Raw genomic sequence first — 11,544 nt, 5'->3', positions numbered from 1 at the left:
TATTTTACTGGAATTAAGTTAGCATTATCTGAAATAGATTGTTTTTAGTTAAGATGCATACTGTAATTCCTCCAGATAAACCAGTAAGAAAATCATTCCAAAAAATATAATTAAAAACAAAAAACAAGGAATTAAAATGGTACACTAGAAAAAATTTATTTAACACCAGACAGGTAGTAAAGGAGGAATAGAGAAATAAAAATACGAGAGACATAGAAAACAAATAAAAATTAGGAGATACAATACAAATACATCAATACCTACATTAAAAATAAATGATTTTGCACACTTTGGTAGCAAATACACAAAAATGGCAATGAGACAGAGAAGACTAGCATGGCCCTTGTGCAAAGGTGATATGCAAATTTGTGAAATGTTCCATATTTTTGGAGCAAAGAAACCCAATCCCAAAGGGTTACATAATGCATGTTTCCATTTATATAACATTTTTGAAATGACAAAATTTTTGAAATAGAGGTCAGATTAGTGGTTGCCAAGGGTCAGGGAAGGGCGAGGGTGGTGGTGTCAGGGAAGTGGGAGTGGTCATAAAACGGCAACATGAGGGATCCCTATGGTGTTGAAGCCTTTCAGTACCTTGACTGTGGTGGTAGATACACTAAGGTACACAGGTGATAAAACTGTGTAGGACTTAAACTCACCACTCCTGGCTTCCCCTCAACACACAAATGAGTACAAATACAACTAGGGAAATCTGAATAAGCTATGGATTGTATCAATGTCAATATCCAGGTTGTAATACTATACTGTAGTTTTGCAAAATGTTACCAATGGAGAAAACTAGGCAAGATGTACCATGGACCACTCTGCATTATTTCTTAGACCTGCATATAAATCTACAATTATCTCAACTAAAATCTCAATTAAAAAACAAAAAGAAATTAAACAGTCAAAAAGCAGACATTGTCAAACTGGGTATAAAACAAGATCCAACTATATGCTGTACACAAGAGACATACTTAGATTCAAAGACACAATTAGGTTGAAAGTAAAAGTATGAGAAAATATGCCATGCAAATAATAACTATAAGAGAGAGAAAGTCACTATACTAGTAACAGACAAAATAGACTTTAAGACAAAAAATATTACTACAAACAAAGAAGGACATTTTATAATTATAAAGTATCATTCCAGTTACAAGATAAATAAGTTCTGAAGATACAATGTACAACATGGTGACTATTAAAAAAACAAATAAATTTTAAAATTTTCAATAAATAAATAAAGTATCATTAATCAGGAAGATATAACAATTATAAACATATACATGCCTAACAGGAGAACTCCAAAATACACGAAACAGAAACTGACGGAACTGAAGGGAGAAATAGACAGTTCAACAATAATAGTTAAAGATTTCTATAGCCCACTATCAATAATGGATAGAACAACTAAACATAAAACAGCAAAGATATAGAAGAATTGGACAACACTATCAACCAACTCGACCTAACTGACATTTATAGAACACTCCATCCAACAACAGCAGAATATATGTTCTTTTCAAGATCACATGGAACATTCTTGAGAATACACCATATGCTAGGCCATAAAACAAGACTAGATAAACTTAAAAGGATTAAAATCATACAAAGTATGTCCTCCGATTGTAATGAAATTAAATTATAAATCAACAAAAGAAAATTTGAGAAATCAATAAATATTTTGAAATTAACACACTTCTAAATAATCAACGTGTCATAGAAAAACTTGCAAGCAAAATTAGAAAATGTTTTGAACTGAATCAAAACAAAAATAATACATCAAACTTTATGATATAGTAAAACACTGTTTTGAGAGATATTTATAATTGCAAATGCTTATACTTAAAAAAAGAAATATTTCAAATTAATAACCTAAGCTCCTACCATAATAAATGAAAAAAAAAAGAGAGAAAACTAAACCCAAAGCAAGCAGAAGAAAGAAATAACAAAGATCACAATGGAAATCAATGAAATAGAAAACAGAAGATAGAGAAAGTCAATGATACCAAAAATTGGTTCTTTGCAATAATCAACAAAGTTGACAAGAATTTAGCTAGACTGACCAAGAAAAAGAAGGAGAAGACACAAATTACCAAATTCAAAAATGACAGAGAAAATATCACTATTGGCCCTACAGAAATTTAAAGGATTAAATGGCAATACTATGAACGACTGTATGCCAGCAAATTCAACAACTTAGATAAAATGGACAAATTCCTAGAAAGACACAAATTATCTGAACTGACACAAGAATAAATAAAAAACGTGACTAAACCTGTAACAGGTAAAGAAATGGAATTAGTATTTAAAAATCTTCCCACAAAGAAAAGCCCAGGCTAAGACAGCATCATTGGTTAATTCAATCAAATATTTAAAGAGGAAGTTAAACCAATCCTTCACAAATTCTTCAGGTAAATAGAGGAGGAGGAAACAATTCCCAACTCATTTTATGAGGCCAGTATTACTCTGATACCAATGCCAGACAAAGACATGACATGAAAAGAAAACTACAGACAAATATCCTCATGAATATAAATGCAAAATATCTTTAACAAATTTTAAGTAAACTCAATCCAGGAACATGTAAAAAAAGTTACACACCGTAACCAAGTGATTATTTTTATTCCAGGAATGAAAGGGTAGTTTAACATGTGAAAATCGATTAACATAGTATACAATATTAATAGGATTAAGGACAAAAAGTACATGATCATCTCAATAAATTCAGAAAAAGTATTTGACAATATCCAATACATATTCATTATAAAAACTCTCAACAAAGTAAGAATATCATCTATGAAAAACCTATAGATAAAATCATACTTAACGGTGAAAACTGAATGCTTTCTCCCTAGGACAAGGGAATAAGGCAAGAATGTTCACTCTCACCAGTTTTACTCAGCATTGTAATGGAGATTCTAGCTGGTGCAATCAGGCAAGAAAAAAAATCAAAGATGCATCCAGATTTGAAATGAAGACGTTCCTAGTTCTCTTTGAGTTTATCCTACTTGGAGTTCATTAAGCTCCTTGGTTGTGTAGATTAATATTTTTCATTATTTTTTCAAATATTCTTTCTACCTCTTTCTCTCTCCTCTCCTTCTGGGACTCCCATTATGTGTACACAGGTCTCTGAGGCTCTGTTAAATTTTCTTCATTCTTTTATCTTTCTCTTTTTCAGACTGAATAATCTCAATTGATCTATCTTCAAATTTTCTGATTTTTTCTTCTATCTGCTTAAATCTATTGTTGAGTCCCTCTAGTGAATTTTTCATTTCAGTTATTGTGCTTTTCAACTCCAGAACTTCTATTTGGTTCCTTTTTATAATTTTTATCTCTTTATTGATATTCTCTATATGGTGAAACACTGTTCTCATACTTTCTTTTACTTCTTTAGACATGGTTTCCTTTAGCTTTTTGAATATATTTAAAACACCTGTTTTAAAGTCTTTATCCAGAAAGTCTGACATCTAGGATTCTTCAGGCACAATTTCTACTTATTGTGGGGTTTTTTCCCCCTCCCTATGGGCCATACTTTGTTGTTTCTTCACATGCCTTATAATTTTTCTGTTGAAAACTGGATGTTTTGAATATTTTAAAGTGGCAACTCTGGAAATCAGGTTCTCCCTCATCCCAAGAGTTTGTTGATGTTGCTACTTGTTGTTTGTTTGTTTAACAACTTTTCTGATCTAATCTGTAAGGTCTATATTCTTTTTCATGTTTGTTCACCAAGTCTGTATGTTAGTGTGGTGGTCAGCCAATGATTAGACAGAGATTTTCTTAAATGCCTGGAACCAAATAATCTCCCAGTCTTTACAGAGAGACTCTGTGTGTGTGTTGGGGCACACCTTCAACATTCAACCAGGCAGTTTACAACTCTGCCTTAGCCTTCACTTCTTGCTTGTGTAGAGCCTCAAGGTCAGCCAGAGGTGAGAGCTCAGGGCCTGCTCAGATCTTTCTTGAGCATGCACATAGCCCTAGGCATGCATGAGGACTCCTAGATTCCCAGGAATATATTGGAACTTTTCAAAGCTTTTATTCCCCCACACATCTCAGCCTTTCCTCCCAAACTTTTTTGTTAGTCTATTGTTTGGCCCAGCTGTTATCCATTGCCTCAGGCAGCAATGACTAAAACATTTGCTTGTAAATGTTTCTACAAGTATCCCCCAGGTAGTAACATCAGGACTGGGTAAGTTTGGAGTTAGGCGAGATAAAGACATGCCTTTTGAGCAAGTCTTCCAGAAAGCCAACAGACAGATCAACTAAAGACACTTCTTTGCAAATGAGGTCCTTCCGCTCCCTCCAGTACTGGTACTGGGAACACAGGCTGTTACTGTCAAGGCTATGACTGAGGTGGGGATTGGTGAATGAAACTAGGGTAAGCTAAAATGCCACAAAACTCTTGTCAATATTCAGCCATTTTTCTTGAATAAGCCCTCCTTGGGTTGCTGCAAGCTTTTGGTTAGTTTCCAGAGTTCTGAAAAAGTTGATTCTGACAGTTTTTGCCACACTTTCCATTGCTGTCATGGAGGGGAAAACTTTTGGAATTCCTTACTCCATCATTTTCACTGATATCACTGTTTATTCTCAGATGACATAATCTAATATATAGAAAATACCAAGGAATCCACTAAAAAATTATTAGCACTAATAAAAAAGATCAACAAGACTGCATGATATAATATCGATATACAAAAATCTATTGTATTTCTAGGTACTAATAACAAACTATTGGAAAATGAAATTAAGAAACAATTCTATTCCTAATAGCATCAAAAAGAATAAAATACTCAGGAATAAATGTAACAAGAGAAATCTGTGGTTTGCACACTAAAATCTATAAAACATTGTGGCAAAAAAATTAAACAAAATGTGAATAAATGCAGAGGCATTCCATGTTCACAGGTTGGAAGACTCAGTATGAATAAGATGGCAATTCTCCCCAAATTAATGTATAGATTCAGTGCAGTCTCTATCAAAATCTCAGCTGCATTTTTGCAGAAATCAAGAGGTTGATCCTAAAATTTATATGAAAATGTAAGGGACCCAGAATAGCCAAAACAATCTTGAAAAAGAAGAAGAAAGTCAGAAGACTTATACTTCCTGATTTCAAAAATTACTATAAAACTACAGTAATGAAAACAGTATAGTACTGGCATAAGGATAGACACATAGATCAACAGAATAGAATATACACTCTAGAAATAAACTCTTACATTTATGGTCAATTGATTTTTTACAAAGGTATAGATGCAATTTGATAGAAAAACAAGAATTTTTTCAACAAAAATGGCACTGGGACAACCGGATATCCACATAAAAAAATGAATTTAGATACTTTCCTCTCACTATCCACAAATATTAACTCACAATGCATCATAGACCTAAATTTAAGAGGTAAAAGCACAAAACTTTCAGAAGAAAATATAGGAGAAAATCTTTATGATCTTGAGTTAGGCAAAGAGGTCTTAGATACCACATCAAAAGCACAATCCATAAAGGAAAACTTGATAAGTTGCACTCTATTAAAATTAAAAACTTTGCTATTTAAAAGGCACCTTTAAGAAAATTTAAAGACAAGCCATAGACTGAGAGCAAATATTTGCAAATCATATATCTGATAAAGGATTTATACCCAGAATATATTAAAAAAACTCATACAACACAACAATAAGAAGACAAACGACCTAGTTAAAATTTTGGCAGAAGATTTGAATAGACATTTCAGCAAAGAAAATATGTAAATGACTAATAAATACATGCCAAATGCTCAACATCATTATTCATCAAAAGACAGACGGCAATAAGAGTTGGCAAGGTTGTACAGAAACTGGACCCTCATACTTTGCTGGTGGGAATGTAAAATGGTGCAACTACGGTCATGAATCACTTAATGACAGGGATATGTTCTGAGAAATGCATCATTAGGTGATTTCATCATTGTGCGAACATCATAGAGTGTATTTACGCAAACCTAGATGGTATAGCCTACTACACACCTGGGCTACATGGTACTAATCTTATGGGACCACCATCATATATGCGGTCCATCGTTGACTGAAACATCATCAGGCGATGCATGACTGTACTTTGGAAGACAGTTTGGCAATTTCTTTAAAAATTGAACACAATTTTAGCATATGACCCATCAATTCCACTCCTAGTTGTCTACCCAAGATAAATAAAAATATCTGTCCATACAAAGATTTGTACATGAATGTTCATAGCACCATTATTCATAACAGTCAAAAGGTGGAAACAACCAAATATCCATCAACTGGGAATGGAGAAATAAATGTATATCCATGTAATAGAACTCTATCAGGCAATAAAAAGGAATGAAGTACTTAAACATGCTAAAATGTAGCTGAACTTCAAAAACATTATGCTAAATGAAAGAAGCCAGATCCAACAGACCACACACTGTATGATTTCAATCTGACGAAATATCCAGAAAAGGTAAATCTATAAAGACAGAAAGTAGATTACCGGTTGCCTGGGTCTTGGGGGTGGAAGGGTAACAGATAGGAATAAGGGATCTTTCTGGGGTGATGGAAATGTTCTAAAACTGGATTGTGGTGATGGTTAGTCAACTCTATAAATTCAAAAATCATTGAATTGGTCATACAAGAATCATTAAATTGTATACTTAAAATGAGTGAACTTATGGTATGTAAATTATGCCTTAATAAATATGTCAAAAAAACACACAACCATGATAATAAAAAGGTTATTCCTAAATAAACTACTAATAATTGTCTTAAGCACCCACAGAACAGCTTAGTGTGAATGAGTTTACTAGAAGCACAGCCTGAAGGAAAGAAATGAACTCCTAGAGGCAGAAGGCTGACTTCAACAAATAGAGAGACCCCACAGGGAGCAAGAGGGGCACGGCCCTGTGCTTCCCATACCAGGAGGCTTTGGGGAGGGTACAACCCTATCCAATCACTGTATCCACTACTCCCAGTCTTATTCCTTTGGTAAAGGGACATAGAGATCAAAGTACAATTTGTGCGATTCCGAAAATCTTAAGAATTGTGTTCCTACTGAGGGAGTCTTGGTTTTTAAACAAGTGCATCAAAATAAGGTATCAGGTATCATTCCAGATGGAAGACCAATAGTGAATACTGAAGCTTAAGGAGGACTCAGCAGGACCATATCCATTTTATACACTGGAAACAGGCCCATATGACTCATTTTAATTACAACTCTCTTGCCACACACACTCACAACAAGTTAATAAGCAGTTTTCATAGATAATCAATACTTGCTATTTATTGGACACTTATTGTGTCAGGAATTGTAGTCAAGGCTTTAATCCTCTCAACGAACACATCCCTTTGAGGCAGGATGTATCTTTATCCTCACTCTACAGATGAGGAATCTGAGGCCCAAAGAGATTAAGCTTGCCCACAGCCAGGCAGCTGATAATTATGGAGCTGAGATTCTTCTCTATGAGCCTTCCAACCACAGAGACCACATTCTCAGCCCCTACTCTCCAGGGCAGTGTTTCTCAAATTTTCTTTTTAACCACGACCTGGAGTAAAAAATACATTGTACATTATGACCCAAGACATACAAGTATATCTATGAATGAAGGTTCATGAAACAATACTTACCTTACTATGCACAATGCACACTGATATTTTTATTCTATTTATCTTATTTTACTCTTTAATATCTTGGTCAGTATCACTAAATCCATTTCATGACATATTAGTGGGTCACCACTCACAATTTTAAAAAACACTACTACAAGTAAAACCTGTATGTCACATTGAAATGAGACTCTAGAGAAACTTTCAAGATCTCCGTAGGCCTGTCCGTCAAAGTCAAGTGTCTCCCAGTCTGATCATCCACCCACTCTGCAGCCCTTCACTTGCCAGAGGAAGGAGGAAGAGAGAGCTAAGAGCCTGAGTGAGTAACCCAGAGGATAGCCCCTACTCAAAGGTGCATTAAGCCAGAACCTGGCCATGGGGAGGGCGGGGAAAAAAGAGAAGCAATCCATTTGCCTGAATGAAGTGTGCCATAACAGAATTCTTAGCAACATAACCAGAGACCAAGAAATTCTGAGGAAAATCTCATGTTTTCCTGGGACTAGAGTATCACAGGTAGACCAGTATCAAATTCACCTTGCCTTAACACCACCTCAAGACACCTTACAGGGGCCTGTGAGATCTCAAACCTGGCAGATTCTAGCTCTCACACCTTCTATTCACATCAACAGCATAAAACTTGGATCCCAAATTCAGAGACACCCAAAGTCCTTTCTATTCAATTTATAGTTAAAAGTATGTAGATTTTATTTGAACAGCTTCACCAAGTGAAATTTTTAAAAAACTAATTTCCTGCCTATATGTTTGCTTTTTATTAGAATGAAAACATAACCCCTAGGGTTTTTTATTTTTTTTTTTTTTGGTTTGTTCCCTGCATCATTCTGGTATTTTATCTTGTGCTTATTTGAGGACAGTTCTTTTCTTTTCCATTATTCTTGATAATCCTAGCAGACTTCTCCACAATTCATTTCTCTACAAAGTTGCCCCTATTTGCTTAGATTTTCTGCTGATGTAAGCACTTGGACTGATCCAAAAGGTGAAGAGGGGATTAGGGAAGCCCATACTGAAGCTCTTAAACATGTGTGTTCTCAATTCTTTTCTTGATAGGGAGATTACATTGGAAGAGTTATTTCTGTAGACTTAAAGGGAGGGGTTGCAGGAGGCACAGCATTGTGGATAATCCATTATTGAGAGTTTGTTAAGGATTACTCCTTTTTCTTCTGTCTTTAACTGTTGCCTTCCTAAGAGGACTCCTTTGTAAAGCCCCTGCTTCAAAGTAAACTTCTAAGATGTAGATGTCTGCAAGGCAGCTCAGATCGAACGTTTCCAAATCAGAACTTCTGACTGCCAGCCACCACCCTCACCCCAAGAGCTTCTCTCCACCCTCATCTTCCCATTATCAGAACCCCTTCCTCCCAGTCGCTTCAGGCTAAAACCTAGAAGCCATGCTTAATTTCTTTCCTTCCATCGCCAATCCCCATATACAATCCATTAGCAAGTCCTATCACTGCTTCCAAAATAGATCTTAAATCTATCCGCTTTTCCCCATCTCCCTGCCCCTAAGGTCGTATCTTTTCCCACCTGAACTACTGCAATAGCCCTCAAACTAATGCCCTTGTTTCTGGTTTTGCCCCCTCTGATCTATTCTCCACCTGGCAAAAAGAAGATCCCACAAAAATTTAAAGCAGATCCTGTCCTTCCCCTGCTTAAAACCTTAAACAGATTTTCACTGCATTTAGAATAATATCCTTGTTCTACAAGGTTCTATATGGGTTGCCCCTTGGCAACCCACCTCTCCCAACTAATCTCCTCCCACTGCCCCCCACTTGTTCACTACACTTGAGCCATACTATCTTTCTTACTCATCTTCAAGCAAACCATGCCCATTACCACCTAAGGGTATTTGCACTTACTGTTCCCTCTGTCAAGAACACTGTTCCCCCAGATCTCCACATGGCTAGCTGTCTTCTGGTCTCAGCTCAAATGTCAACTTCTCAAAGAAGCCTTCCATGATCGCCCCATCTAATGCTGTTCACCCACCCACTCACTATCACATTATCCTGTTTCATTTTCTTCATAGCACTTATCACTACTTGAAATAGTTTTTGCTTACTTATTTATTGTCTGTCTCCTCCACCGGAATGCAAGCTCCGTGGGACCAGGAACCGTTGTCTCTCTCATTCACTGTTGTATCACACTACCTAGAAGAGTGCTTGGCACCTAGAAGACACTCAACTAATAGTCAGTGAATGAATTGGCACGCCATGCTATTTCTGACTTCCTTTGTACGTTAACTAATGTACAAATAATATTAGCTATCAATCAAATGTTTTCAATAAGCTCTTTTCCAATGCTCTCCTTAATAACATCAAGGATATTAAAACTATGAAAACCTAACTCTGAGGAATTGATTCTACCCTAGTCTACTCTGGCTCATTTATGCTTCTTATTATAATTCATTAATTCAAAAACCATTTACCTAATAATTACCAAAGCCAGATACTGTGCTAACCATAGGTCTATCACCCAATAGGAATCTTCAGTTTTTACTTTTGTTAGCAACTGGTAAAAATTGTATGCTCAATACAGCCAAACACTAATTGCAATTATATATTTAAAAATACATCTACTTTAATATTGGACAATCAATCAGAGGGCTGGTCATAATTTTCTGTTATTTAGAAGGAGCTTTATACCAAATAGGAAGGTTGTTTTTTTTCTTTTTTCTATTAAGAAAAACTAAATAAGAATTATGTGGAAGAAAGCTGTACTATTCAAATATAGAATTTAACTATGTGGGGGGAGGTGGGAATAGAGAGCTGATTTTTCCTCAAAGGCTAAAAAAAAGTGGAATTTCTTTGAAATCCACAGCACATAATTTACTGCATGAAAATACAAGCAGCCAGTTCTTAGAGCCAGAACAGTTCCATTAGGGCATCTGTTTCAATTACAAACCAGTTTTGGTTTAGTCATGAACATTCAGGAAGTTATTAAAATTGCACAGAACCATTGAATACAGGAGCAACAAGGAAACTTGGCACTCGAGTTTTCCAGTTTATACATGAGGTCACTGCAGCCAGGCCATGTCAAGTGGCTTGTCCAGTGTTTCACAATATGTCAAGTAGCCAAGTTAGAACTCACAGTCAGGTTTCCTGGCCCACTGGCTCTGACAATTTATTGTTTATGCAATTGCCCATCCAAGTGCCCTTCCCCATTCCCTACTTGTCTGCTAATAAAACCCTGATTTGTTCAAGAACCAGGCAGAGATTCTGTGATTTCAGAGAGGAAAGACCCCTTTCTTAGCCTCAGGAAATAAATCATTATTGGATTAAGTTATCCTTTCATGCTCTTTGGTCAGTGTTGGTCTACAACGGGCCTGTGACCTATTTCTGGCTAATGAGATCTAAAGGACAGTCTTCTGGTAATATGTCACTTCCCCTCTCTCCCAAAAAATAGAGCCTCAGAAGGCAAAAAAAAAAAAAAATTCCCCTTCAACTCTCTCTCTGCCTTGAACTCAGATGTGACACCTAGAGATGCTGCAATTCTTTTGCAAGCATAAGGCAACAAGTCAATAGAATAAGCATAGCAGAAATAGAGAAAGGGCTGAGGTTGCTGAAACAATAGTGTTCACGGACTTCCAAACTTCTTGATAAGTGAGGAAAAGTAACTCCCTATTTCTTTAAGCCACTGTTGTCCAATTTTCTATTGTTTGCAGGAGGACACATTTCTAACTCATACTACATATCAGAGACTTCCAAACTGTGATTTTAGGAGCTACACAAGGTGTGTTGCTATCTCTCAAGGGTCAAGGAAAGCAGAAGGAGGAAGAGAGATTGAGAAAAGAATCTGCAATTACAGGTGCCTATCCCCAACTTGAAGCAGAGCAGCCCTTTTCCATCTGAGTCACTTATTGAACTTTCACAAAAGCTTTCATTGAAACAAAATATCCGCGGTCTAGAATCATTTTGAGAACCGTTACAGCGTGCCA

General features: G+C 36.0%; 1 non-coding gene across 1 annotated transcript; it reads left to right on the top strand.

Moving 5' to 3' along the window:
- The first annotated feature begins 281 nt into the window (after window positions 1–281).
- LOC131401525 (U6 spliceosomal RNA) lies at window positions 282–388 on the top strand. The gene has a single exon (XR_009217723.1). It is a non-coding gene; the product is annotated as a U6 spliceosomal RNA (small nuclear RNA).
- The last annotated feature ends 11,156 nt before the right edge of the window (window positions 389–11,544 follow it).

The sequence above is a fragment of the Diceros bicornis genome, chromosome X (assembly GCF_020826845.1).
Source record: "Diceros bicornis minor isolate mBicDic1 chromosome X, mDicBic1.mat.cur, whole genome shotgun sequence".
Lineage (NCBI taxonomy): Eukaryota > Metazoa > Chordata > Mammalia > Perissodactyla > Rhinocerotidae > Diceros > Diceros bicornis.
This window is presented reverse-complemented; position numbering and strand designations above follow the sequence as displayed.